General features: G+C 37.4%; 1 pseudogene across 1 annotated transcript; it reads left to right on the top strand.

Annotated features, from left to right (window-relative positions):
- Positions 1 to 17,262: 17,262 nt before the first annotated feature.
- On the top strand, positions 17,263 to 18,642 carry LOC308494868 (small ribosomal subunit protein eS4-like; annotated as a pseudogene). Its single transcript has 2 exons — positions 17,263 to 17,474; positions 17,652 to 18,642. The product of its transcript is annotated as a small ribosomal subunit protein eS4-like (transcript).
- Positions 18,643 to 26,626: the final 7,984 nt, after the last annotated feature.

Raw genomic sequence — 26,626 nt, 5'->3', positions numbered from 1 at the left:
GGTGATATCTCATTGTGGTTTTTATTTGCATTTTTCTGATGATTAGTGATACTGAGCATTTTTTTTTTCATATGACTATTTGCCATTTGTATATCTTCTTTGGAGAAATATCTCTTCAGGTCCTCTGCCCGTTTTTCAATTGGGTTCTTCACTTTTTCGTTGTTGAGTTTCATGAGTTCCTTGTATATTTTGGATATTAGCCCCTTATCGGAGGCACTGTTTGCAAAAATTTTCTCCTATTCAGTTGGTTGCCTCTTTATTTTGTCGATGCTTCCCTTTGCTGAGCAGAAGCCTTTAAGTTTGATATAGTCCCATTAATCTATTTTAGCTTTTACTTCCCTTGTTTTTGGAGTCAAATTCATAAAATTCTCTTTGAACCCAAAGTCCATAAGTTTAGTACCTATGTTTTCTTCTATGTAGTTTATTGTTTCCAGTCTTATGTTTAGGTCTTTGATCCATTTTTATTGATTTTGTTACATGGTGACAGATAGCAGTCCAGTTTCATTCTTTTGCACGTGGCTATCCAATTCTGCCAGCACCATTTATTGAAGACGCTGCCTTTTCTCCATTGTATGTTTTTTGCTTCAGTATTACCTTGTCTTGTACACCTGAAACTAATAAATTAAAAAAAAAAGAAAGGTCCATATTTATGTGGTTTTATTTCTCAGTTCTCAATTCTATTCCATTGGTTTACATGTCTATTTTTCTGCCAATACCATGCTGCTTGGATTATTGTTGCCCTATACTACAAGCTAAAGTCAGGGAGTATGACACCTCCAGCATTTTTTGTTGTTGTTGTTTTTTCTTAAGATTGCTTTGGATATTCGGGGTCTTTTGTGGTTCCAAACAAATCTGATGATCTTTTGTTCTATTTCTTTAAAAAATACCATGGGGATTTTGATGGGGATTGCATTAAATTGGTATATTGCATTGGGTAGGATGGCCATTTTAACTATGTTGATTCTTCATATCCATGAGGATGGATCTTCCCATTTCTTTGTATCTTCTTCAATTTCTTTTAAAAATGTCTCATAGTTTTCAGCATGTAGGTCTTTCACATTCTTAGTTAAGTTTGTTCCTAGGTATTCTTTTCGTTGCAATTCCAAAAGGAACAAGACAAACAAATGAGAAACAAAAACTCATAGACACAGACAATAGTTCAGCGGTTACCAGAAGGTAAAGGTGGGGGGGGGGGCAGATGAGAGTAAAGGGGACAAATATATGGTGATGGAAGGAGAACTGATTGGGTGATGAACACAAAATGGAATTTATAGATGATGTAATACAGAATTGTACACCTGAAATCTATATAACTTTACTAACAATTGTCACCCCAATAAACTTTAATTAAAAAAGAAAAAGAACAGAACATCTATAGCCCTTAGAACTGGTCCCCACAGCTGCAGATACACAGTGAGACTGAATAATTCCAGTGATAGGGAAAGAGCTAAAAGGGCAAGAGAGCTGTGGGGTGGCAGCATTGAAATTTCAGAAGCTCAGAACTCTATCACCATCTACATCCTCCCACAGAGGTGGTGCCAGGAGACCTGCTGACAAAGGAGAAGCCCACCTTCCATTGCATTAAAAGCTGGAACAGCACAAGAGAAAATAGAATGCAATACCATGAGAGAAAATGAAAGGTTGCAGTGGGAGAGAAAATAAAACATTCCTGCAACCCTACTGGAAGGCAAAAGAAAGATCTCTTTATATCAACCTACTGCAGAACCCCTCCTGTTGATGCCCCCAAAAAGAAACAATAATTCATTAATTGCCACGAATAACAAAGGTTACAAGGCAGCAAAGAAAAAAGAAAGAAAACTCTCCAGAAAATGAACTTGAAAACATGGAAATATGTCACTTAAATGACAGAGATTTCAAGATTGCAAATTTCTAGGACCAGATGGCTTACTAGTTAATGCTACTAAACATTCAAAGATCTATTATCTGTCCTACTCAAATTCTTCCAAAAAGTTGAAGACACAATACTCCCTAATTGATTTTATGAGGCCAACATACCCTGATATCAAAACCTGGTAAGGATAACACAGAAAAAGAAAATTACATACCAATGTCTCTGATGAATACAAATGCAAAAATCCTAAGCAACATTCTAGCAAATCGAATACAACAATGCATTAAAAAGATTATCCATCACGACCAAATGGGGTTCACCCCAGGAACACAAGGATGGTTCAACGTATGCAAATTGACCAATCAATCAACAAAAAAATTAAAGGACAAAATTCGTATGATTATATCAATTGAAGCAAAAATAGCGTTTGACAAGATACAACATGGATTTATGATTTAAACACTTATTGAAATGGGTATAGAAGGAAAATACCTCAAAATAATAAAGGCCATATATGACAAACCCTCATCTACTATCATAATTAACAGTGAAAAACTGAAGCCCTTTGCTCTATATTCAGGAACACAACAGAGCTGTCCTTTATCACCTCTGCTTTTCAACATAGTGTTGGAAATCCCAGCCAGAGCGATCATGCAAGAGAAAGAAATAAAAGGCATCCAAATTTGGAATGAAGCAGTTAAATTGTCATTTTTTGCAGATGACATGATGCTATATATAGAAAACCCTAAAGACTCCACCCAAAACGTATTAGAAACAAAGAATACAGTAAAGTTGCCACCTACAAAATCTATGTACCACTGCATTCCTATACCTAACAATGAAATCTCAGAAAAAGAAATAAAGAAAACAATTCCTTTTGCAACTGCTACAAAAAGAATAAAACACCTAGGATAAACTTAACCAATGATGTGAAAGACTTATATATTGAAAAATATAAGACTTTTTTTTTTTTTTTTTTTTTTTTTATTAATTAATTTATTTATTAGTTTCAGGTGTACAAAACAAGGTAATACTTAGACGTTCATCATTTATATCCCTCATACTGTGAACCCCCCTCCCCCCATCCACTATCCCTCCGACCTCACACTGAACCATCACATTATATATATAAAATTATAGTTGGCATTCATTAATGTTTAGCTTCTGATGTACAATGCCATGATCAGGTATCCACAGTATCCCTGAGGTGGTCTCCCAAATAGGACGCATGTCCATCGGATACCCAACAAAATCTTTACAACATTATAGAATACCTTCCCCAAATTAATTTTCAAAAGAAAAACCCTGAGGCCAAAGACTTTTTTTTAAAATTAAAGTTTATTGGGGTGATAATTGGTAGTAAAATTACATAGATTTCAGGAGTACAATTCTGTATTACATTATCTATAAATCCCATTGTGTGTTCACCACCCAGAGTCAGTTCTCCTTCCATCACCATATATTTGATCCCCTTACCCTCATCTCTGTCCCCCCACCCCCTTACCCTCTGGTAACCACTAAACTATTGTCTGTGTCTATGAGTTTTTGTTTCTCATTTGTTTGTCTTGTTTTTTTTTTTGTTGTTTTTGGTTTATAGACCACATATCATGAAATCATACGATTCTCTGCTTTTTCTGTCTGACTCATTTCGCTTAGCATTATAATCTCAAGATCCATCCATATTGTCACAAATGGTCCTATTTCATCTTTTATTACCGCCGAATAGAATTCCTTGTGTAGATGTACCACAACTTCTTTATCCATTCATCTATCGAAGGACATTTTGGTTGTTTCCATGTCTTGGCCACCATAAATAAAGCTGCAATGAACATTGGAGCACACATGTCTTTATGGATAAATGTTTTCAGATTTTTTGGATAGATACGCAGGAGAGAGATTGCGGGGTCATATGGTAATTCTACTCTTAATTTTTTTAGGAACCTCCATAGTGCCTTCCATAGCAGCTGCACCAGTCTGCATTCCCACCAATAGTGTATGAGGATGGTTCGTTTTTCTCCACAGCCTCTCCAACACTAGTTACTATTTGTCTTGTTGATGATAGCCATTCTGACTGGGGTGAGGTGATATCTCATTGTCAATTTTATTTGCATTTCTCTGGTGGTTAGTTATGTTGAACATTTTTTCATACATCTATCTGCCATTTCTATGTCCTCTTTGGAGAAATGTCTCTAGGTCCTGTGCCCATTTTTCAATATGGTTGTTTGTTTTTTTGTTGTTGAGTTGCCTGAGATCCTTGTATATTTTGGAAATTAGCCCCTTATTGGAGGCACTGTTTGCAAAAATCTCCCATTCAGTTACTTGCCTCTGTATTTTGTCGTTGGTTTCTTTTGCTGTGCAGAAGCTTTTAAGTTTGACATAGTACCATTAATTTATTTTAGCTTTTACTTCCCTTGCCTTTGGAATCAACTTCATAAAATGTTCTTTGAACCCAAGGTCCATAAGTTTAAAACCTATATTTTCTTTTATGCAGTTTATTGTCTCCAGTCTTATGTTTAGGTCTTTGATCCATTTTTAGTTAATTTTGGTACATGGTGATAGATAGCAGTCCAGTTTCATTCTTTTGCACGTGGCTTTCCAATTCTGACAGTACCATTTATTGAAGAGGCTGTCTTTTCTCCGTTGAATGTTTTTGGCTTCTTTGTCAAAAATTATCTGTCCATATTTATGTGATTCTATTTCTGGGTTCTCAATTCTATTCCATTGATCTATGTGTCTGTTTTTCTGCCATACCATGCTGTTTTGATAATTGTTGCCCTGTAGTACTATCTGAAGTCAGGCAGTATGATACCTCCAGTATTGTTCTTTTTTCTTAAGTTTCCTTTGGCTATTCGGGTCTTTGTTGTTCCAAACATATCTGATGATTTTTTGTTCTATTTCTTTAAAAAATGCCATTAGGATTTTGATGGGGATCGATTTACTTCTGTATATTTCTTTGGGTAATATGCTATGTTATCTATGTTGATTCTTCCAATCCATGATCACAGAATGTCTTTCCATTTTTTTGTGTCTTCTTCAATATCTTTTAAAAATGTCTTATAGTTTTCAGCATATTGGTCTTTCACATCCTTGGTTAAGTTTATTCCTAGGTGTTTTTTTCTTTTTGCTGCAATTGCAAAAGGAATTTTTTTTAATTTCTTTTTCTGTGATTTCATTGATAGTATATAGGCATGCAATGGACTTTGTATGTTGATTTTGTAGCCAGCAACTTTACTGTATTCGTTGATTGTTTCTAATGGCTTTTTGGTGGAGTCTTTAGGGTTTTCTATACATAGCATCATGTCATCTGCAAAGAGTGACAATTTAACTTCTTCATTCCCAATTTGGATGCCTTTTATTTTTCTCTTGCCTGATTGCTCTGGCGAGGACTTCCAACACTATGTTGAAAAGCAGAGGTGATAGGGGACAGCCCTGTCATGTTCCTGAATGTAGAGCAAAGGGCTTCAGTTTTTCACTGTTAACCATGATATTAGCGGAGGATTTGTCATATATGGCCTTTATTATGTTAAGCTATTTTCCTTCTATACCTATTTCATTAAGTGTTTTAATCATAAATGGATGTTGTATCTTGTCAAATGCTTTTTCTGCATCAATTGATATAAGCATATAATTTTTGTCCTTTATTTTGTTTATGTGATGTATCACATTGATGGATTTGCGTATGTTGAACCATCCTTGTGCCCCAGGGATGAACCCCACTTGGTCGTGATAAATAATCTTTTTAATGCATTATTGCAATCTATTTGCTAGAATTTTGTTTAGGATTTTTGCATCTGTATTCATCAGAGATATTGGTCTGTAGTTTTCTTTTTTTGTGTTGTCCCTTCCAGGTTTTGGTATCAGGGTAATATTGTTGGCCTCATAAAATGACTTAGGGAGTACTGTCTCTTCTTCAATTTTTTGGAAGAGTTTGAGCAGGATTGGTATTAGATCCTCTTTGAAGGTTTGGTAGAATTCACTGGTGAAGCCATCTGGTCCAGGACTTTTGCTTTTGGGAAGGTTTTTGATGACTGATTCAATTTTGTTACTGGTGATCGGCCTGTTTAGATTTTCCAGTTCTTCATGATTCAGCCTTGGAAGGCTATATGTTTCTAAGAACTTGTCCATTTCTTCGAAGTTACTGAATTTTGTGGCATATAGTCCTTCATAGTATTCTTGGATAATCCTTTGTATTTCTGTGGTGTCCGCGATAACTTCCCCTTTTTCATTTCTGATTTTGTTAATTAGTGTCTTCTCTCTTTTTATCTTAGTGAATCTAGCCAACGGTTTGTCAATTTTGTTAATCTTTTCAAAGAACCATCTCTTTGTCACATTAATTTTTTTTCTATTGTCTTTTTGTTCTTTATTTCATTTAGCTCTGCTCTGATTTTTGTTATTTCCTTTCTTCTGCTGACCTTGGGTTTCGCTTGTTCTTCTTTTTCTAGTTCTTTAAGGTGTAACATGAGGTTATTTATTTGGGATTTTTCTTGTTTCTTGAGATAAGCCTGTAATGATATAAATTTCCCTCTTAAAACTGCTTTCGCGGCATCCCAAAAATTTTGGTAGGATGTATTTTCATTGTCATTTGTTTCTATGTATCTTTTGATCTCTCCTTTAATTTCTTCTTTGACCCAGTCGTTCTTTAAAAGTATGTGGTTTAATCTCCATGTATTTGTGTTTTATCCTGCTTTCTTTTTGCAGTTGATATCCAATTTCAAAGCCTTGTGATCAGAAAATATGCTTGGTATGATTTCAATCTTCTTAAATTTGCTGAGGCTGATTTATGTCCCGATATATGGTCTATCCTTGAGAATGTTCCATGTACACTCGAAAAGAATGTATAGTCTGATGTTTTAGGATGAAGTGCTCTATATATGTCAATTATGTCCATTTCAACTAATGTGTCATTTCGGGCTGCTATTTCGTTATTTATCTTCTGCTTGGATGATCTATCCATAGCTGTCAATGATGTATTTAAGTCCCCTAGTATAATTGTGTTTTGGTCAATATCTCCCTTTACTTCTGTTAGTAGTAGCCTGGTATGTTTTGGTGCTCCCTGCTTGGGGGCATAAATTCTGATGACTATTATGTCTTCCTGTTGTATAGTCCCCTTCATCATTATACAATGTCCATCTTTGTCTCTTGTTACCTTTTTTATCCTAAAGTTTGTTTCATCTGTTATCAGTATAGCTATACCTGATTCTCTCTGGATACCATTTGCTTGGAGTGTCAATTTCCACCCTTTCACTTTGAGTTTATGCTTGTCCTTGTAGCTGAATTGTGTCTCTTGGAGACAGCATATGGTTTGGTTTTGTTTTTTGATCCAGTCTACTACTCTGTGACTTTTTATTGGTGAATTCAGACTGTTTATATTTAGGGTGATTATTGATATGTGAGGATTTCCTATCATTCTATCTTTAGTTTTCTGTAAGATTGTGTCTCCATTGTGTCTTTGCCTTTTTGTTGCTGTGTATTATTTTAGTGTGGTGGTATTCTATGATGTTTCCCTCTGTTTCTTCTTTTATTACAGTATATATTTCAGTTCTGGATTCTTTTTTTTTTTTTTTGAGTGGTTGCCATTAAGTTTATGTAAAAGAAAGCTTCACATTTAGAGTATTCCTTTTTCTTCAGCATACTTACTTTCTCCGTTACCTTGTGCCAGTTCAGACCTTTGCTCTCCTCCCTTTTAGGCTTTTGTTGCCACAAATTATCCCTATTTATGCTGTGAGTTGATTTCTGCACTGCCGTAGAAAGCTGTCTTTTTTTCCTTTCTTTAAGTGTTTTTTTTTTCTTTCTTTCTTTACCCTGTATGTTATAGTGTCCTATGTTAAGTGTATAGTGTCCTATTTGGTGCAGGGGTTGCCATTTCCTGCTTCTGTTTGTCTGTTTGTAATACTACTCATAGTTTTGTATTCTTTTGCTTTTTTGTTTCAGATTGAATAGGCTCCTTCAGTATTTCTTGTAGTGCAGGTCAAGTGTTAGAAAATTCCATCCGTTTCTGTATGTGTGGAAAAGTCTTTATTCCTCTTTCATATCTAAAGGATGTGACATATTATTCTTGGCTCATAATTTCTCCCTTTCAATAGTTTGAATATTTGATTCCACTCCCTCCTGACTCGTAGAGATTCTGCTGAAAAATCTGATGATAATCTAATGGGCTTTCCTTTGTAGGTTACCATCTTCTTTTCCCTGGATGCCTTGATGATTCTTTCTTTGTTGTTAATTTTTGATAAGTTCAATACAATGTGCTTTGGAGAAAGCCTGTTGGGATTGAGCTAATTCAGTGTTCTGTATGTTTCTTGAGTTCGAGGATCCAGTTCTTTCCACAAATTTGGGAAGTTCTCTTCGACTATTTGTTTGAATATATCTCTGTTCCGTTCTCCCTTTCTTCTCTTTCTGGTATGCCCATTGTTCTTATATTGCTCTTTCTGATGGAGGTAGAAAGTTCTTATAGAGTTCTTTCACTTCTAAATCTCAAATCTCTCTCTTCTTCGATTTGTGTCATTTCCAGGTTTCTATCTTCAGTGTCACTGATTCTTTCCTCCATCTGGTCGCTCTATCATATAAGCTGGCTATTTCATTCTTCATTTCTTTCACTGAGTTCTTCATCTCCAGAAATTCTATTTGGTTCTTTTAAAAAATTTTAGTCTCTCTGGTAAAATGTTCATTTTATTCTTTGATTGCATTCCTGAGTTTATTAAACTGCCTGTCTATGTTTTCTTGCATCTTGTTGAGTTTTTTCAGAACTGCAATCTTGAAGTCTCTGTCATTTAAGTCACACATTTCCATGTCTTTAAGTTCATTTCCTGGGAACTTTTCATTCTCTTTCTGAGCTGCCTTGTTACCTTGGTTATTCATGGTGATTAGTGAATTATTATTTCTCTTCCGAGGCATCTACAGGAGTGGGTTCTGTGACAGGTTGGTAGAAAGAGGTCTTTTCTTTCCTTTCCATTAGGTGTTGGTAGAATGCTTTTTTTTTTTTTCCAACTACAGCCTTTATTTCTCTCTCATGCTGTAGTGGTATATTTTCTCTGCACTGTTCCAGCTTCTCACACAATGTGGGGATTTCCTGGAAGGTGAGCTTCTCCTCTGTGAGCAGGTTATCTGCATCTCAGGGCAATGTCTCCATTGCAGGATGCAGAGAGCTTCTGAAATTCTGAAGCTGTTCCTGCACCAGATTCAGAGACTGTGTATCTCAACAGCTCTGTTTACTCCTACAGGGATCCCCCCAAATAAGTGGAAGTGGGGGCGGAGTGGGTTGTGAGAGGTTGCTGTGATGACCACCATTAGAGCCCGTCCTGCACCCAGGGCTCCCTCCCCTTCGCCAGAACTAGTTAGGCTGCAAGTCCGTGGCTGTTGACCGCAGTCTCAGAACTGCAAATATTCTATTCTTTTGATCTGACACTGTTCCACGTCTAGCACTGGGAGGGTGGGGGTAGGGCGAGCCTGGGAGGGTCTTTAAAGCTTGGCTAGGCTCCGTGCCTAAGCCTTCCATCCTCTGCTTGGCAGTGAGAGCTTAAACCTCCTTTTCCTCCTTCTTTCCTCAGTCTTTGCTCTGAGGTCTCTGCTGTGAGCGTTGGGTTCAGTCGTGTTATATGCTGATCCCTCAGGCGAGACTGTGGGCCATAAGAGGAGCATTAGCAGTCCCAATTCTTCCCTCTCCCATGGCTGTGGTAGCTCCAGAATGCAGGGAGCTCCAGTCTGTGTCCTGCACCTGCATGGCCAGCATCTCCGCACTTCCCGCTTCACTCCTTCCCCGTTCACCCAATCTGCCCACCTTTAGATGATTTCAGTTGAGCATTTCTTAGTCCTGCCTTTCTGCTGCTCAGGGAGTCCTTTGTGGAATTATAGCTGTTCAATTTGTTGTAAATTCCAGGTGAAATTTCAAAGGACTCACCTCATGCCGCCATTTCTATGATGTCATATAATATGATGCCACCCTAGGCTTTTTGATGTGGGAAAATTTCCAGAGTCATTGAGTAATTATCCTCTAAATCGCACCTGAAGAAACTTAGCTACCAATTAGATTGCCAGAAAATCCTCACAAGGAGATTTTGATTAGTTTTTTTATTCTATTTGTCCCAAGGTACACTGAACACCAAAATTATTTATTTTCTGTGACAACATTCAGATTGTCTATGCGCAGCATTATTGAAATATTTATTCATGGGGAAATCGTTGGATGAGTCCCAAATATATGATTCTTCTAATGAAATAACAATTTATCTCAAGTGATAGAACACATTTGTACCCAATCATTATATTCAGGAAACTTGAAGCCATATGAAGTGCACTTCTAAGGCATCTAAGACCAAAGAAAAAATTGTAACTGTTTGGGTGCTGTTTTTTAAAAGTTAACAGACCAAGGTGAATGGACAAAGAGATGTGGTATATATACAATGGCATACTATTCAGCAATGAGGAAAAAGGAAATCCTGCCATTTGAAACACGGATGGACCTTAAAGATATGAGGTAAGTCAGACAGAGAAAGGCAAACACTATGATATCCCTTATATGTGGAACTTAAAAAAAAAGGGGGGGGGGGAAATCAAACAAACAAAAAAACTTGAGGAAACAGAGAGTGGAATTGTGGTTACCAAAGACTGGGGCATGGGAAAGAAGCTGATGTTGTTTAAGGGTACATACTTGCAACTAGGAGATAAACATGTCCTAGAGATCTTATACACAGTACAGGGATTACAGACAACAATACTATACTATAAACATTAAGCTTGGTAAGAGATTAGATCTTTGTTCTTTTTTAATTAAAGTTTATTGGGGTGACAATAGTTTGTAAAGTATCATAGGTTTCAAATGTACAATTTTGTAATATATCATCTATATATCACATTGTGTGTTCACCACCCTGAGTCAGTTCTCCCTCCATCACCACATATTTGATCCCATTTACCCTCATCTACCACTCCCCTCCCCATTATCCTCTAGTAACCACTAAACTGTTGTCTGTGTCTATGAGTTTTTGTTTCTTTGTTTGTCTTTTTCCTTTGTTGTTTTCAGTTTTTATAACCCACATATCAGTGATGTTCATTACAGCTTTATTTACGGTTGCCAAGACATGGAAATAACTGAAGTGTCCTTCGATAGATGATTGGATAAAGAAGATGTGGTCTATATACACAATGGAATACTATTCTGCTGTAAGAAAAGATAAAATAGTGCCATTTGTGACAACATGGATGGGTCTTGAGATTATTGTACTAAGGGAAATAAGTCAGACAGAAAAAGTCAAGAGACTTGATCTTAATTGTTCCTACAACTAGAAGAAATGATAATTATGTGACATGATAGAGGTCTTAGCTAAAACAGACACATACACAAAGTTGACAGACCAAAAGGGGTGGAGTTTTCATGTAAGGAGTTTTTATGTCATTCTCTGGAATTTGAATTCATACTCATGCTTTGCTTTGGTGTTTACAACATCTCAATTTGTTGCCATGGACAGGGAGGCTTAGTTCTATTGCTTCCACCTTGATTGAATATGAAGAATGTCCAACTAAAGTAGTTAGTAAAGGATTCAGTAATCTTTTTCCTCACGTTAAATATGTCTTTGAGGAAAATAAAGCATTGCCTTTTGAGTCAGAGAGACTGAATGGCCTAATGAATAGTGTCTGCTCCCACATTCCTAGGCAGCCAATGGTCTTGCCCAACTGCCACCTCTCACAAATTCATACATGGCCTCACACACATGGCCACACCCCCTTTACTCTCACAGCTTCTTAATCTTTAATTTCTTCCTGAAGAAAGCTAAACAAAAGATGAGATTGTTGAAGGATAGAACCCCCAAATAAAACATAGTTGAATTTCCAGAATTCATCTACATTGTATTTTTTTAAATAAATCACTCTTTCCTGGGTCAAAACTAAACACAACTTTCTCTCAAAGAAGTACCTCAGTTTGTCACATTATTTGTTTTTATTGGCATATAATATTTTGAAATTTTCATCCTATATTTTCTATGGCTTTCTCATACTACTTGGTTTTTTCATACATACTATGGCTTTTTCACCCTATCCTTTTCTCTCCTAAATTACAGAGGTGGATTTCTTTGGAGAAGTTGGAAGGGAAAAAAGTATTTCCATTTGGGCCTGAGCCTGAATATAATACAAAAAAAGCAATGGTAATAATTTGTACTACTCTTTTTAATGTTTTATCTATTTTCTTTCTCAACTTGATGAATTCCCATGGTTGGAGCATGTGAATATTTTCCCTGACACTGTGGGTATGGCAAAAAGTGGCAAAAAGACATTGTGAAACTGTACTTTGAAAATAAGGAGAGAAAGAAGAGATCCAAGACGGCAGAATAGATAAACACTGTGCCTGTGTCCTTCCATGAACACATTAAAATTACAGCTAAATTATAGAACAATCAGCCAGGAGAAACATCTAAAGTCTAGCCAAACAGAAGTCCTGTGACTAAAACTATAAAGAAGCCATGTCAAGACTGGTAGCAGCGGCGGAGACGCAAAACAGGCCCCAAATCTCCATGTGGCAGTTGAGAATCTGGAGGGATATCTCAGGTGTAGAGGCTCCCCCTGGAGGAGGAAGGGACGCCAGACCCACACCAGGCTCTATAGCCCAGAATAGTAGTGCCAGGAAGAGGAGCCCCCACAACATCTGGCTGTGGAAAACAGTGGGAATTCTGACCATACCGGTGGGATGGAAGGCTGCAGAAAACCCAGATGTCCACTTAAAGGGGCTGCACACAGTCTCTCTCACAGGCAGACACTCACCTTGAGCTCTGGTGGAGGGACACTGACTTGGGAGGCATCAGAGACTTATAAGGGGGCAAACTGAGTTGTGTGGATTTGGGGGGAAGACTGGAAGATAGTCAGCATTTTCTCTCTGTGAGGTTATTTTCCCATGCAGCCACCAGGCTGACATGATCTTTCATGTGTTGAGCCTGCCCCCACCATGGCTAAATCTGAACCTGATTGGCCTGATGAGCTCCACTGCTGCATGATGTTGACTCACTGGGACTCCACTTCAACCAACTCCCCCAGCACCAGAGGCACCTTCTCCCAAGCAGCCAGCCCCATCCACATTGCACTCTTTGTTGGAAAACTATTGGGGTCTGTAGGCCCCTGGTTGGTGGCAATTGACCTTAGTGTGCTCTGAGACCTGCTGAGTAGCTCCTATTCTGGTATCAAACCAGAATTTACATTAATCTAGTTACCACAACTCTTCCCAGTCTAGTAACTCCCTGAGACCCTGCCTCACCCAACTCATGGACTGCATGAGGCTTTATCAGTGGCTGGACCTTAAGGGGATGGCAGCAGGCATCTAGGTGTCCTGGTTTTTTATGGAACTGCCCCAGGCCCAGGACTGGTGGCTGATATCCTCGCTTTGTAGTGTGGCCTCTCCCATGCACCTCCAGGTTTAGCACAGTAAACAAACAACTGTGGGTTGTTCTGTAGCTCCTACCAAGTAGTACACAAACAGTCACAGGCAGTGGGTGAACTGGGCCAGCATGGCAGCCCCTCCGAAGAGGCCCCAGAACCAACATATTTGGAAGTTGGCTTCACACCACAGCAGAGCACTACCCAATTAGCCCTACAAAAGGCACACACAAAGGGTGGTCTCAACAGGCACCACAGCCTGCTGGGGAAAATCCCACTCAGTGGGGTAAGCCTCCTGCACAGCAGCCACTAAGCTCTGGATGTGGCCAAACCCTACAGACAGTAAGCCTAAGAGTCAATCCATCCATTAACATACTAATAGCAATCAAGGCTCAGCTATAACAGGAGGGCACACACAACCCGCACAAAGGACTCTCCTGGACCACTTGGAGCAGGTGACCAGGGAGACTGTGCCACTGGGACCCACAAGGCACCTACTATATAAGGCCACTCAGCCAAGGCTAGGAGACATAACGGATCTACCCAATACATAGAAACAAATGAACAGAGGCAGTCAAAATGGGGAAACAAAGAAATGTGTCCCAAGTGAAAGAACAGGAGAAAAATCTAGAAAAAGAATTAAATGAAATGGAGGTAAGCAACCTACCAGAGACAGAGTTCAAAACAATGTTATAAAGATGCTCAAGGAACTTAGTGAGAACTTCAATAAAGAGATAGCTAGCATAGAAACATTAAAGAAAAGAACATAGAAACCATAAAAAAGAACCAATCAAAAGTGAACTCCCATGAGACTGTCAGCTGATTTCTCAACAGAAACTTTACAGGCCAAATGGATTGGCATGAAATATTCATGATGGAAAGCAAGGGCCTACAACCAAGACTACTCTAAGCAGCAAGGCTATCATGTAAAGTCAGAGGACAGAAAAAGAGCTTCCCAGACAACAAAAAGCTAAAGGAGTTCATCACCACCAAAAAACTAAAGGAATCTTAAAGGGACATCTTTAAGATGGAAAAAAATCAAAATTATCAATAATATAATGGCAATAGATACATATATATATATATATATATATATATATATATATATCAACAATTACTTTCAGTGTAAATGGATTAAATGCTCCAATCAAAAGACATTGGATGGCTGAATGGATGAATACGAAAACATGACCCTTACATACGCTGCTTACCAGAGACTCAATTCAGATCAAAAGACACACACAGACTGAAAGTAAAGGGATGGAAAAAGATATTTAATGAAAATGGAAATGGAAAAACAAAACAACAAAAAAACACTGGGGTAGCAATACTATACCTGATAAAACAGACTTTAAAACAAAGGTTATAAGAAGAGATAATGAAGGATCCAGTAATCCCACTTTAGGGTGTGTATCTGGAAGAAACCCAAAACACGACTTTGAGGGGGCTTTTGCATCCCTATGTTCGTTGCAGCATTGGTTACAATGCCCAAGATGTGGAGGCAGCCTTGCTGCCATCAGTGGATGAATGAATAGAGAAGAGATGGTGCATATGTACAATGGAATATTGCTCGACCATGAAAGGGAATGGGTTCTGGCCATCTCCGGTGGCATAGATGGACCTGGAGGGTGTTGTGCTTAGTAGAGTTTCAGACAGAGAAATACAGATGCAATGTGATTTTGCTTATATGTGGAATATAAGAACAAAACTAACAAACAAAGCAGAAACAGACTCATAGATAGAGAGAACATTTTGATGGTTGCCACATAGGAAGGGTGTTGGGGTGTGTGGGTGAAAAGTGGGGAGGGGATTAAGAAGTACAAATTGGTTGTTACAAAGTAGTTATGGGGATGTAGGGTATACCATAAGGAATATCATCAATAATATTGTAATAACTATGTATGGTGTTAAATGGGTACTAGATTTATCAGGGTAATAGTTTGGGAAGGGGTTGGGGGGCAGGGTGAAAAAGGTGAATGGATTAAGAAGTACAAATTGGTAGTTACAAAACAGTCAGGGGATGTAAAGTAAAACATAAGGAATATAGTCCATAATATGGTAATAACTATGAATAGTGCCAGGTGGGTACTAGACTAATCAGGGTTATCACTTCTTAAATTACATACATAAATGTCTAACCACTATGCTGTACAGCTGAAATTAATATAAAATAACATTGAATGTCAACTGTAATTGAAAATTTTCAAAAGGGGGGAAAGGTGAAGGGGAATAAGAAGTCCTAACGTCCAGGTATAACACGAATAAGTCATGTAATATACAGCATGGGGAATATAGTCAATAATATTGTGATAGTATAGTATGGTGTCAGATGATTGTTGGACTTATCATGGTGATCACTTCTTTAGATATATAAATGTTGAATGACTATGGTGTATACCTGAAATTAATATAATATTGTATGTTAACTATATTTTTAATAAAAATCTTAAAGAAAGAAAAGGAGAGAAAATATTTCAACAGAACACAAAATGGCCTGTTGCTCCTATTAAAGAAAGTCTGGTTCCTGAGCACTAGCTCTGAGTCTTTCCTTGAAAAGGTAAATCTGAAAGCCAAGACATCTTAACTTGAGAAAGTATGTCTTTTGGAACTTAATTTCTCCTTTGGAAATTCCCTAATCTCTTCACAGGGAGAGGGGGTGGTCTAACATTTTCTATACTCAGGGAACCATGGATTTCACAGTCCTTGCCCAACCCGTCAGTCCACACTTTCACTGCAGTAGCTAAGAGTTTTGGATCTTCAAATCTACCACAGGATTTAGTATACAAAAGGGGGTTAACACAAAAGTTCCTGAGGATTTGGTGAGGAAGAGGCAGCTCTGAGTTTTGAAATGATTACAAAATCTTATCCTGTTTAAAATGTTGCCAAACAGAAACAAAGATACCAACTTCTCAGTTCATATTGGAAGTAAGCACAATCTTGATTGCAAAACTTGCAAAATTTGTATTAAGAGGCAAAAGAAAGTTCACATCAAATTCAATTATGTATATTGATTAAAAATAATAATATCATATTAACATGGAAGGGGGAACAAGTTAAATGATTAGAACACAAAAATAGTTCAAGAATAGAAATACATTTTTGCAATTATTTTTTGTACATTGGAATAGGAAATTGGGAAAAAATAAAAATACAGTGATGTACTTATATACCTTCTTAATCCAGGTCACAGCACTCAAACCAGTGCTTCTCAAACTTTAATACGCAAAGGAATCACCTGGAGAGCCTGTTGGCATGCGGTTTCCGGTTCAGTAGGTCTGGGATGCAGCTGACAGTCTGCATTCCTAACAGGCTCTCGGGTATCAGCTCTTTGGGTCCGAGGTCCACGCTGACCGACGGTCTGGTACATCCCTTCCCGATAGAGGGCGCATCTGTCTCAGGTAAAATTATTTCTGTTTAACTCCTGTAAGTTAACTGGCTAGTGCAATTCTCGGGTAAAAGTAAAGACAGAATAGAAGGAGAAATTGTTCCGTGAATTTTGAGATCTTTAGCCAAGTATACTTCCCGATGGAAGGATATACTTCGGCTGTTTCGGCCGAAGTGTCATTTCTGCTCATTCACTGACGAAGATGAATTTGTTTCCCAGTTTGGAAGGGAACCTTTTCTTCTTGCTAAACCTGCAGTCTGATCGTGATCAACGCGGCTCAGAAAACAAAAGCAACCACAAGCAAAACAACTGAGACGAATTGTCTGAGGGCCTCTGTTTGTCTTTTGTTCGATGTTTGCCTCATCTTTTCTTTCCTGATTTATTAATAATGCTGCAAAATGGAACCGCAGGTCCGTGCGGTGACGTGCTCGTCACGGTTCCGGAACCTCGAGCTGGTCAGCGCGCAGTCCGTCTTCTCGTTCCATCTCTCCTGTTGCTCCCGCAGCCACGGTCGATGTTGCTAAGCCCGGGGAGCAGAGACCGGTGGTAGCAATACGCGGTGAGAATGTCACTTTCTTTGTGAGCGGGTAAAAGAGTGAAACTACACTGAAGAATGAAACGCTGAAGCGTACAGCTGGAGGTGCCGGGGATCGAACCCGGGGCCTCGTGCATGCTAAGCACGCGCTCTACCACTGAGCTACACCCCCGGGCACAGCCTCGCGCGGGGAATGTGTTCAAGACAGAATCCAGCCATTTGGCACAAGTTGGTACCAAGCCAAAGTCCACTCTGCATACTTCTGCCGTTTCCGAAATTTTACATACACGTCCTATGTCACGTCTTGCTGAAAGAAGAGTAAACTGCATCCTAGGCCTGAAGCGCGGGTTGGCAGTCCTGGCGTGTGTCTGCTCCTGCCAGGCTGGACTCACTTCCCCCCGCCTGTAGAAGAGCGCGGGGAGAAACGTCTTCTCTCGAGTCTTCACTCTCTCCTTCTCTCTTTCCCGGGTGCTTTAAAGAGCTGCAAAAAGTCACAAAGCATAATGCGGGGGATACAAAACGAGAGACCACATTAGTTCCAGAGGCGGAGGGAAAACGGACGGACAAACTCGGAGCGGTCGGTGTCTGCGGCCGAGGAGAGAGCACGCGTGCGCCACGAGCGCCCCCCGGCGGGCACAGCGCTCAGCCGGGGAAGCGCAGGCCTCCCCTGCGAAGCTCGTTAACCCTTCGTCAGCCCTCCGTGCAGATGGACTGCTTCAACCACCCTCCCAAAAGCAGTCTTTCTGCGCCCAGAGCAGCCATGGCTCATGGTCCCAAGAGCGCGTAGAGGCTCCAAAGCCCTGGATGCGGATAAACTGACCGGTGTGTGTGCTCCTCGTCCATCCACCGGACCCCACGAGCTGAGGGAATGTCTCCCTCTCACCGTCTTCCTAAGGAACAGACTGAATGTGCCCTAACAGGAAATGAAGTACAGAAGGTCTGCAAGCAGCGGTTCATTGAGATTGATGGCAACGTCCGAACAGACGTAACCTCCCCGCTGGTTTGATGGATGTCATCAGCATCCACAAGACCGGAGAGAACTTCCATCCGACCTGCAACACTAAGGGTCTCTTTGCGTATTATACACCCAAGGAGGCCGAGTTCAAGTGGTGCAAAGTGAGAAAGATCTTTGTGGGCACAAAAGGAATCCCGCTTCTTGTGACCCATCCTTACCCTGGTCCCCTCATCAATGTGAACGACACCATTCATATCGATTTGGAGACCGGCAAAATTACTGGTTTCATCAAGTGTGACACTGGTAACCTGTGCATGGTGACCGGAGGTGCCAACCTGGGAAGAATTGGTGTGATCACCAACAGAGAGAGACACCCTGGTTCTTTTGATGTGGTTCATGTGAAGAGGCCAATGGCCACAACTTTGCCACCCAGCTCTCCAACATTTTTGTTATTGGCAAACACAACAAGCCATGGATTTCTCTTCCCTGTGGAAAGGATGTCTGCCTCACCATTGCAAAAGAGAGAGACGAGACTGGCGGCCAAACAGAGCAGTGGGTGAAATGATCTCTAGGTGACATGATTAGCAGAGTCTTTGTACTTAATTGAAGATAATATAGCAAAAAGAAAAAAGTAGAAGAGCGAAAAGAGGATCAATTATATGGTGATGGATGGAGAACTGACTAGGTGGTGAACACACAATGCAATATGTAGATGACGTATTACAGAATTGTACATTTTACTAACCTATCTAATTTTACTAACCAATGTCACACCAATGAGCTTAATAATTTTTTTAAAAGTAGAACTAATAAGCAAAGCATCTGGATATTTGAAAAGTCAACAAAATAGACAAACCTCTAGCCAACCTAGCCAAAAAGGGAAAAAAGTGCAAATATACAAAATTAGAACTGACTAGAGGAAATAAACATCAAAACAGATCTTTTTAAAAATCATAAGAAACATCATAACATAACTCAGCAGATGATTTGAAAACTTAGATGAAGTAAATTTTGTAGATAAATACAGCATACCCAAATTAATCCTCGTAGAGACAGAAAGTTCAAACAAATCATAACTTTAGGGGGAAAAATAGTTGAATTGGCATGCCCCCAAAGAAGGGCATCAGACTCAAATATGTTCACAAGGAAATTCTACCAAACTGTTAAATATGAGAAAATCATGATGTTACCTGATGTTCTATTCAAATCACAGAAATAGAAAAAAAAATCTTCCAATTAATTTTGTAGTGAATATAATACTCACCACAAACTTTTTCAGTTTGCACCAAAAATAAAACTACAGGCCAATTTCATAAATGAAATATATGAAACTTAATGCCAAAATCTTAAATAAAATTAATAGCAAACAGAACCCAACAGCATATTAAAAATACTAATATTGGATGTCCGAGTTGGGTTTATTCCAGAAATACAAAAATCACTCATTATTAAGGAAGACAGTGAAAAAGATTCTCTCCTTGACCAAACTGTATTCAGGGTCCCCTGAGCTCTTTTTTAACCAGCCCTTTACTTTTGGATTTCTGTTTTCATCTCTGTGTTGTCCAGTTATAACAAATATCCTGCTAAATTGGTTTACCTAGAGGGTGTATCTGTCTTAGGTAAAATTATTTCTGTTTAACTCATGTAAATTATCTAGCTAGTCCAATTCTTGGGTAAGAGTAAAGACAGAACAGAATCCCCCATCCTCCATATCTGATCACCCTTGATATATAATTGGGTTCCTCATCATCTTCCATCCATCAGGTGATGTTTGATTACCTTGGCCTGCCTTCAGTCAGGATTCTGTCAGATCGGTTTGTCCAAAATCCTACCTTACCCCTGATGTTTCCTCTTAGTGGTGTTCCATCCATGGACCCCCACCCTGCTACTCAGCTATAAGTCCCACTTACCGATGCTGTATTTGGCATTGATCCTGGCTCTATACTGAAGTCTCTTTTCCCTGAATGAAATCTGCTTTGACCACTTTAGGTACTGTCTAGCTCTGGTTTATCTTTAACAACAGTAATGTAATTCATCGTAGAGATAAAGAGAAAAAGCATACATGATATCTCCATAAATGGAGAAAAGGATTTGACAAAAGAAAACATATATTTAATATTGTAGTGGGTGTACAATATACTCCAAAAATTCATGTCCCTTTGCAATCTAAAAATTGACCTTATTTAGAAATAGGATCTTTGTTGATGTGATTAGATGAGATGAGGTCACATTGGATTAGGATGAGCCCTAAATCCAATTACTAATGTCCTTATAAAAAGAGACAGAGGGAAGAAGGCCATGTGATGATGGAGGCAGAGACTGAAGTGTGCAACTATAAGCCAAGGATTGCTGGGAGCCACCAAAACTAAAATGAGACAAAACAGGATTCTTCACTAGAGACTTCAGAGGGAGCATGGTCTGGCTGCCACCTTGATTTTGGACTTCCAGCCTAGAATACTGTTAAGAGAATATATTCCTATTATTTTAAGCAACCCTGTTTGTGGTAATTTGTTATAGCAGCCTTAACAAACTAATACAAATACACTTAAAGCACTCAATAGACAAGAATTGATAGACACTTCTCAATTATATTCAAAAACAAGCATTTCATTCATTGGGAAACACTAGAGGCTTTGCTACTAAAGGCAGGAACAAATTAAGGATGCCAGCTATTACCACTGCTATTTGTTGTCAGGTTGGAGACAGTTGTCAAAGCAATTACAAGACAGGTAAAGGCATGTTAAAGACATAAGAATTGAAAGAATCAAGGAAAACTATATTATGGTTCAGTTATGATTATATACCTGAAAAATCTCTCAAAATGAAAAAAGTTACTACAAAAAAAGGGAAAAGGAAGGAAAATTTAGAAAGAGACAAAAATTCCTGGTTATCAGCTTAACTAGAAATTTCCAAGACTTATATGAAGAAAACTATAATACAATCCTGGAAGTCACAAATATATATTAAACATTTTTAAAACATGCCATATTGCAGTAGAAAAGACTCAACTTTATGTAAATGACACTTCCTCTTAAGACAATTTATAAATTGAATGCGATCCCAATTAAAATAAAAAAGTAACATCTTTTTTCTTTCTGGAACTGAGCAATTTTTATAAAGAAGAACAAGAAATCAATAATATCCAGGAAATCCCTAAAAATATAAGAGCAAAAGCCAGGAGGAGGGCAGCAAACATTAAAGCATACCATAGAACCTCCATAATTGCAGTAGTTTGTTATTAGCACAGAGAACAGAAGTCCTATAATAAACCCAGCTGCAAATAAAAATAGTTTATAATAAGGCAGTACCTCATATCAACAAGGAAAAGATGACCTTCTTAATTCGTATTGTGGAAATAATTGGATAATCACATGGGAAAGAACAAAATTGAATCCATTCTTCTCCCTGCACACCAGGATAAATTCCAAATGTATTAAAATTTTAAGTGTTAAAAAAAGAGAAACCATACAAGTACAAAAAGACAATGTGGATGAACTCCTCTATAACCTAAGGAGTAGCAAAATTACCTAAATATGGCTTAAAATCTAAAAGCAATATTGTAAGTATTAATAAATATGATTATATAAACATTAAAGAAAAAACCTTTGCATTGAAAATCACAATAAGCAAAGAAAAATTTAAATAATAAGCGAGAAAATTTTATTGGCTATTTATATCATGATAAATGGTTTCTATTTCTCATACATAAATTAAAAATTTTAATAAAAAGGAAAAGGCCAACAAACCTATAGAAAAAAGCAATTTAGAGATATGAATAGAGTTAACAAAAAAGGAAATGCAAATAGTTCTTATCCACATGAGAAGAGTTCCCTCACAATAAAGGAAGTACATCTGAATTTATACTGATATCATTTTTCACCCATCAGATTGGTTAAACTCCAAAAGTCGGATAGCATACTCTGTTGTCAAGGTTGCAGAGAAATTCGTCCTTTCATGGACTGCTGGTAGGAAATGGAAGTGATACAATCTTAAGTGAAGGAAATTTGCAGTACTAGAGAAATTATATTTTTATTCACCCTTTGACCCATAAATCCCACTTCTAAGAAACTATCCAGACATATAATGGCAAAAATTTTTGAAAATAAAAAGGTAAGTAGATGATTAAGACTATTCAGCACATCAATATTTATCAAGCAAAAGATGGGAAATGATCTATCCTGCCTTTAACTACCTGTTGCAGAGGCTAAGTTCTGGGCAAGTGCAGTCAAGAGGTGGGGTCTCCCTTCTTTCATCCCACTCATGAAACAAAGGCTCTATTTTGTTGGGGTCCTGAGAATACTGGGACCCAAGTGCACTCACCCTAGTATAACACAGAGGTTTTATGTCAGGAGAGGAATGCCAAGAAGAACTGAGGCTATTGCCCCTTGCCATGCACCAAGCTACTAAAATAGGAGTGTCAGTCAAAGAGAAGTATGCCAATATCCCTGCCTCTAGCTGAAATGCTGAAGGGAGTCCTTTAAGTTGAAACAAAACGACAATAAAGAGCAACACAAAACTGTACAAAAATATAACACTCCCTGGTAAAGGTAAACATATAAACAAATATAGAATCCTGTAGTAATGTATTATATGTGGGTAAATCACTTTTAACTACGGTATAAAAAATTTTAAAACAAATGCATAAAAAGTAATTATAAATCTATATTAAAGGTTACACAATATAAAAAGATAATTTATGTCACCAATAACAAAGTCGAAGAGAGCAGAGATGTAAAAGATTAGAATTTTCATATGCAACTGAAGTTATTATTAGTTTAAAACATATTGTTATAACTTTAAGATGTTTTATATAATTGCAATAGTAACCACAAAAAAAATATCTATAGAATATATACGAAGAGAAATGAAAAGGGAATCAACACATGTCTATCTTAGTCAGTTGGGGCTAATATACCAGAAAACCATAGACCACATGGCTTAAACAACAAACATTTATTTATCACAGTTGAACTTCCTGGAGGCTAGGAAGTTCAAGATCAGGCTGCCTGTCAGCAGCCCCAATGTCTGCTGAGAGCCCATTTCCTGGCTTATAGACAGCTACTTTCTCAGTGTATCCACACATTGTGGTGAAGATAGAGCTTTGGTCCCTTCATCACCTTACGAGGGCATTAACCCCATCATGGGAATTCTACCCTCATGACCTCATCTAAACCCAATTATGTCCCAAAGACACCGGCTCCAAATACCATCCCATTGAAGGCTTGGGTTTCAACATATGAGTTTTGGGAGGACACAAACACACATTCCATAATAATGTCACTGCAAAAAAAGTAAATGAAACACAAAAGAAGGCAGCAAGGTAAGAAAGAGGGGGAATAACAAACTACAAGATATACAGAAATCGACAAAAGGGCAGTAGTAAATCCTTCTTTGTCAATAATTAGTTTAAATATAAATGAATTAAACACATCATTTAAAAGACATAGAGTGGCTGAATGGATTTTAAAAATCAAGATCCAACAATATTCTGTCCACAAAAAAACTCAGTGTACATCTAAGGACACACATAGGCTAAAAGGAAAAGGCTGGAAAAATATATTCCATGTAAACAAAAAGAGACCAGGGGTGACTATACTTACATAACACAAAATAGACTTTTATATAATGCAAATAAACTTTAAGACAACAACTGTCACAAGAGACAAAGAACATTAAATAATAATAAAAACATCAGTTTACCAGGAAGATATAACAATTGTAAATATATATGTACCTAACATTAGGTCACCCAGATACATGCAGCAAACATTAATAGAACTGAAGAGAGAAATAAACAGCAACATAATAATAATAGGAGACTTCAATATGCCACTTTTAGTTATGGATAGAGCAACCAGACTCAGATCAATAAGAAAACAGAGGACTTGAACAACACAATAGACCTATTTGACCTGACAGACATATACAAAAAACTCCATCCAACAACAACAGAATACACATTCTTATCAAGTGCATATGAAACATCCTCCAAGGTAGAGCATGTGTTATCTGGAAAAAAAAGCCTTAACAAATTTAAAGAAGATTGAAATCATACAAAGTGCCTTCTCCAGCCACAATGGAGTGAAATGACAAATCAATAGCAGAAGGAAAACCCACAAATATGTGGAAATTAAACATCTCATCTTTAAACAATCAATGGGTTACAGAAGAAATCACAAGGGAATTTAGAAAATATCTGGAGACAAATGAAAATGGAAACACAGTATACCAAAACTTATAAAATGTATGAAAGAAGTACTAAGAGTTGGAAATTTATAGTGGTAAATGTTTACATTAAAAAAGAAGAAAGATCTGAAATCAACAATCTAACCTCAAGGAACTAGAAAAAGAACAAACTAAACCAAAAGTTAGCAGAAGGAAAGAAATAATAAAGATTAGAGGAAAGATAAAATAGAGAATAAAAAAAAAAGAAAAAATCAACAAAATCAAGAGCTGGTTTTTTGAAAAGATCGACAAAATTGACAAACTCTTAGCTAGACTAACTAAAAGAAAAAAGAGAGAAGACTCAAATAACCAAAGTTAGAAATGAAAAAGGGGACAATATTGCTGAGATCACAGAAATAAAAAAGATCATGAGACAACTATGAACAATTATATGCCAACATATTGGATAACCAGGAGAAATGAATAAATTCCTAGAAATATACAATCTACCAAGAATGAATCATAAAGAAATAAAACATCTGAACAGAGTTATAACTAGTAAGGAAATTGAAGTGGTAATCATAAATCTTCCAACAAAGAAAAGTCCAGGACAAAATGGCTTCACTGGAGAATTCTACCAAGCATTTACAAAAGAATTAATGCCAATTCTCCTTAAACTCTTTCAAATAACTTAAGAGGGAACATTTCTAAACTTACTCTATGAGGTCAGTATTACTGATACCAAAACCAGACAAAGACACAACATGAAAAACAAACTACAGACCAATATCCCTGATGAATATTTATGCAAAAATGCTCAACAAAATACTAGCAAGCTGAATTCAACAGCATATTAAAAGGATTATACACCATGACCAAGTAGAATTTATACCTTCAATGAAGGGATGGCTTAACATATGAAAATCAATGTGATACACCACATCAACAGAATGAAGGGCAAAAATCACATGATCATTTCAATTGATGCAGAGAAACAATTTGACAAAATTAAGCACCCTTTCATGATTAAAAAAAACAACAACAACAAAGTAATAAAAGTTTATTATGTTATGACCTTAACATAATAAAAACCATATTTGAAAAGCCCACATTTAACATCAAAGACTGAAAGCTTTTCCTCTAAGATCAGGAACAAGGCAAGGATGCCCACTCTCACCACTGCTGTTCAACATAGTGGCAGAAGAACTAGCTGAAGCAGTGAGATAAGAAAAAAATGATAATAAAGGTCACCCACATTGGAAAAGAAATAAAATTATCTCTGTTCCCAGATGACATTATCTTCTATGTGGAAAACCCTAAAGACTACACACACACACACACACACACACACACACACACACACAATCTGTTACAACTAATAACAATTTCAGCAGAGTTGCAAGATACAAAATCAACACACAAAAATCAGTTGCATTTCTATATACTAAAAATGACCAACCTGTAAAACAAATTGAGAAAACAATCCCATTTACTGTTGTATCGAAAAGGATAAGATATTTAGGAATAAACTTTACCAAGGAGGTGAAGAGTTGTACATTGAAAACTATAAAACATTGTTAAAAGCAATCAAAGGAGATACAAATAGAAAGACATCCCCTCCTCCTGGATTGGAAAATTTAATATTATCAAAATGTCCATACTACCCAAAGAGATCTAAAGATTCATTGCAATCCTTATCAAATCCCAATGACATTTTTTTGTGTGCAGAAATAGAAAAATTCCTAAAATTTTTATGGAATCTCAAGGAAACTCAAATAGCAAATGATCTTGAAAAAAAAAGTTGGAGGCATCACATTTTCTCATTTCAAAATATACTACAAAGAAAGAGGATATATACTGGCAAAAAGACAGACATATAGACTAATGAAACAGAAAAAAAGAGCCCAGAAATAAACTCTTGCTTTTATGACCAAATGATTTTTGAAAAGGATGCCAAGATTACACAACAGGGAAAGGACAATTTCTTCAACAAATCTTATGGGGAAAACTGAATCTGCACATGCAAAAGAAAACAGTTGAACGCTTACATTATACCATATAAAAATAACTCAAAATGGATTAAAGACTAAAACATAAAAACTAAAACTACAAATCTTCTAGAATAAAACATAGGAGAATAGCTTCAGGACATTGGATTCAGCAATAATTTCTTGGATATGACACCAAAAGCACTGGCAATGATAGTAAGAAAAGGGAAATGGGACTACACCAAACTTAAAAATTTCTGTGCATCAAAGGATACAATCAAAAGAATGAAAAGACAATCTATGGAATGAAAGAAATTATTTGAAAATCATATATCTGATTAGGTGTTAATATCTAGAATATATAAGGAAATTCTACCACTCAACAACAAAA

The sequence above is a fragment of the Rhinolophus hipposideros genome (assembly GCF_964194185.1).
Source record: "Rhinolophus hipposideros genome assembly, chromosome: 3".
NCBI lineage: Eukaryota > Metazoa > Chordata > Mammalia > Chiroptera > Rhinolophidae > Rhinolophus > Rhinolophus hipposideros.
This window is presented reverse-complemented; position numbering and strand designations above follow the sequence as displayed.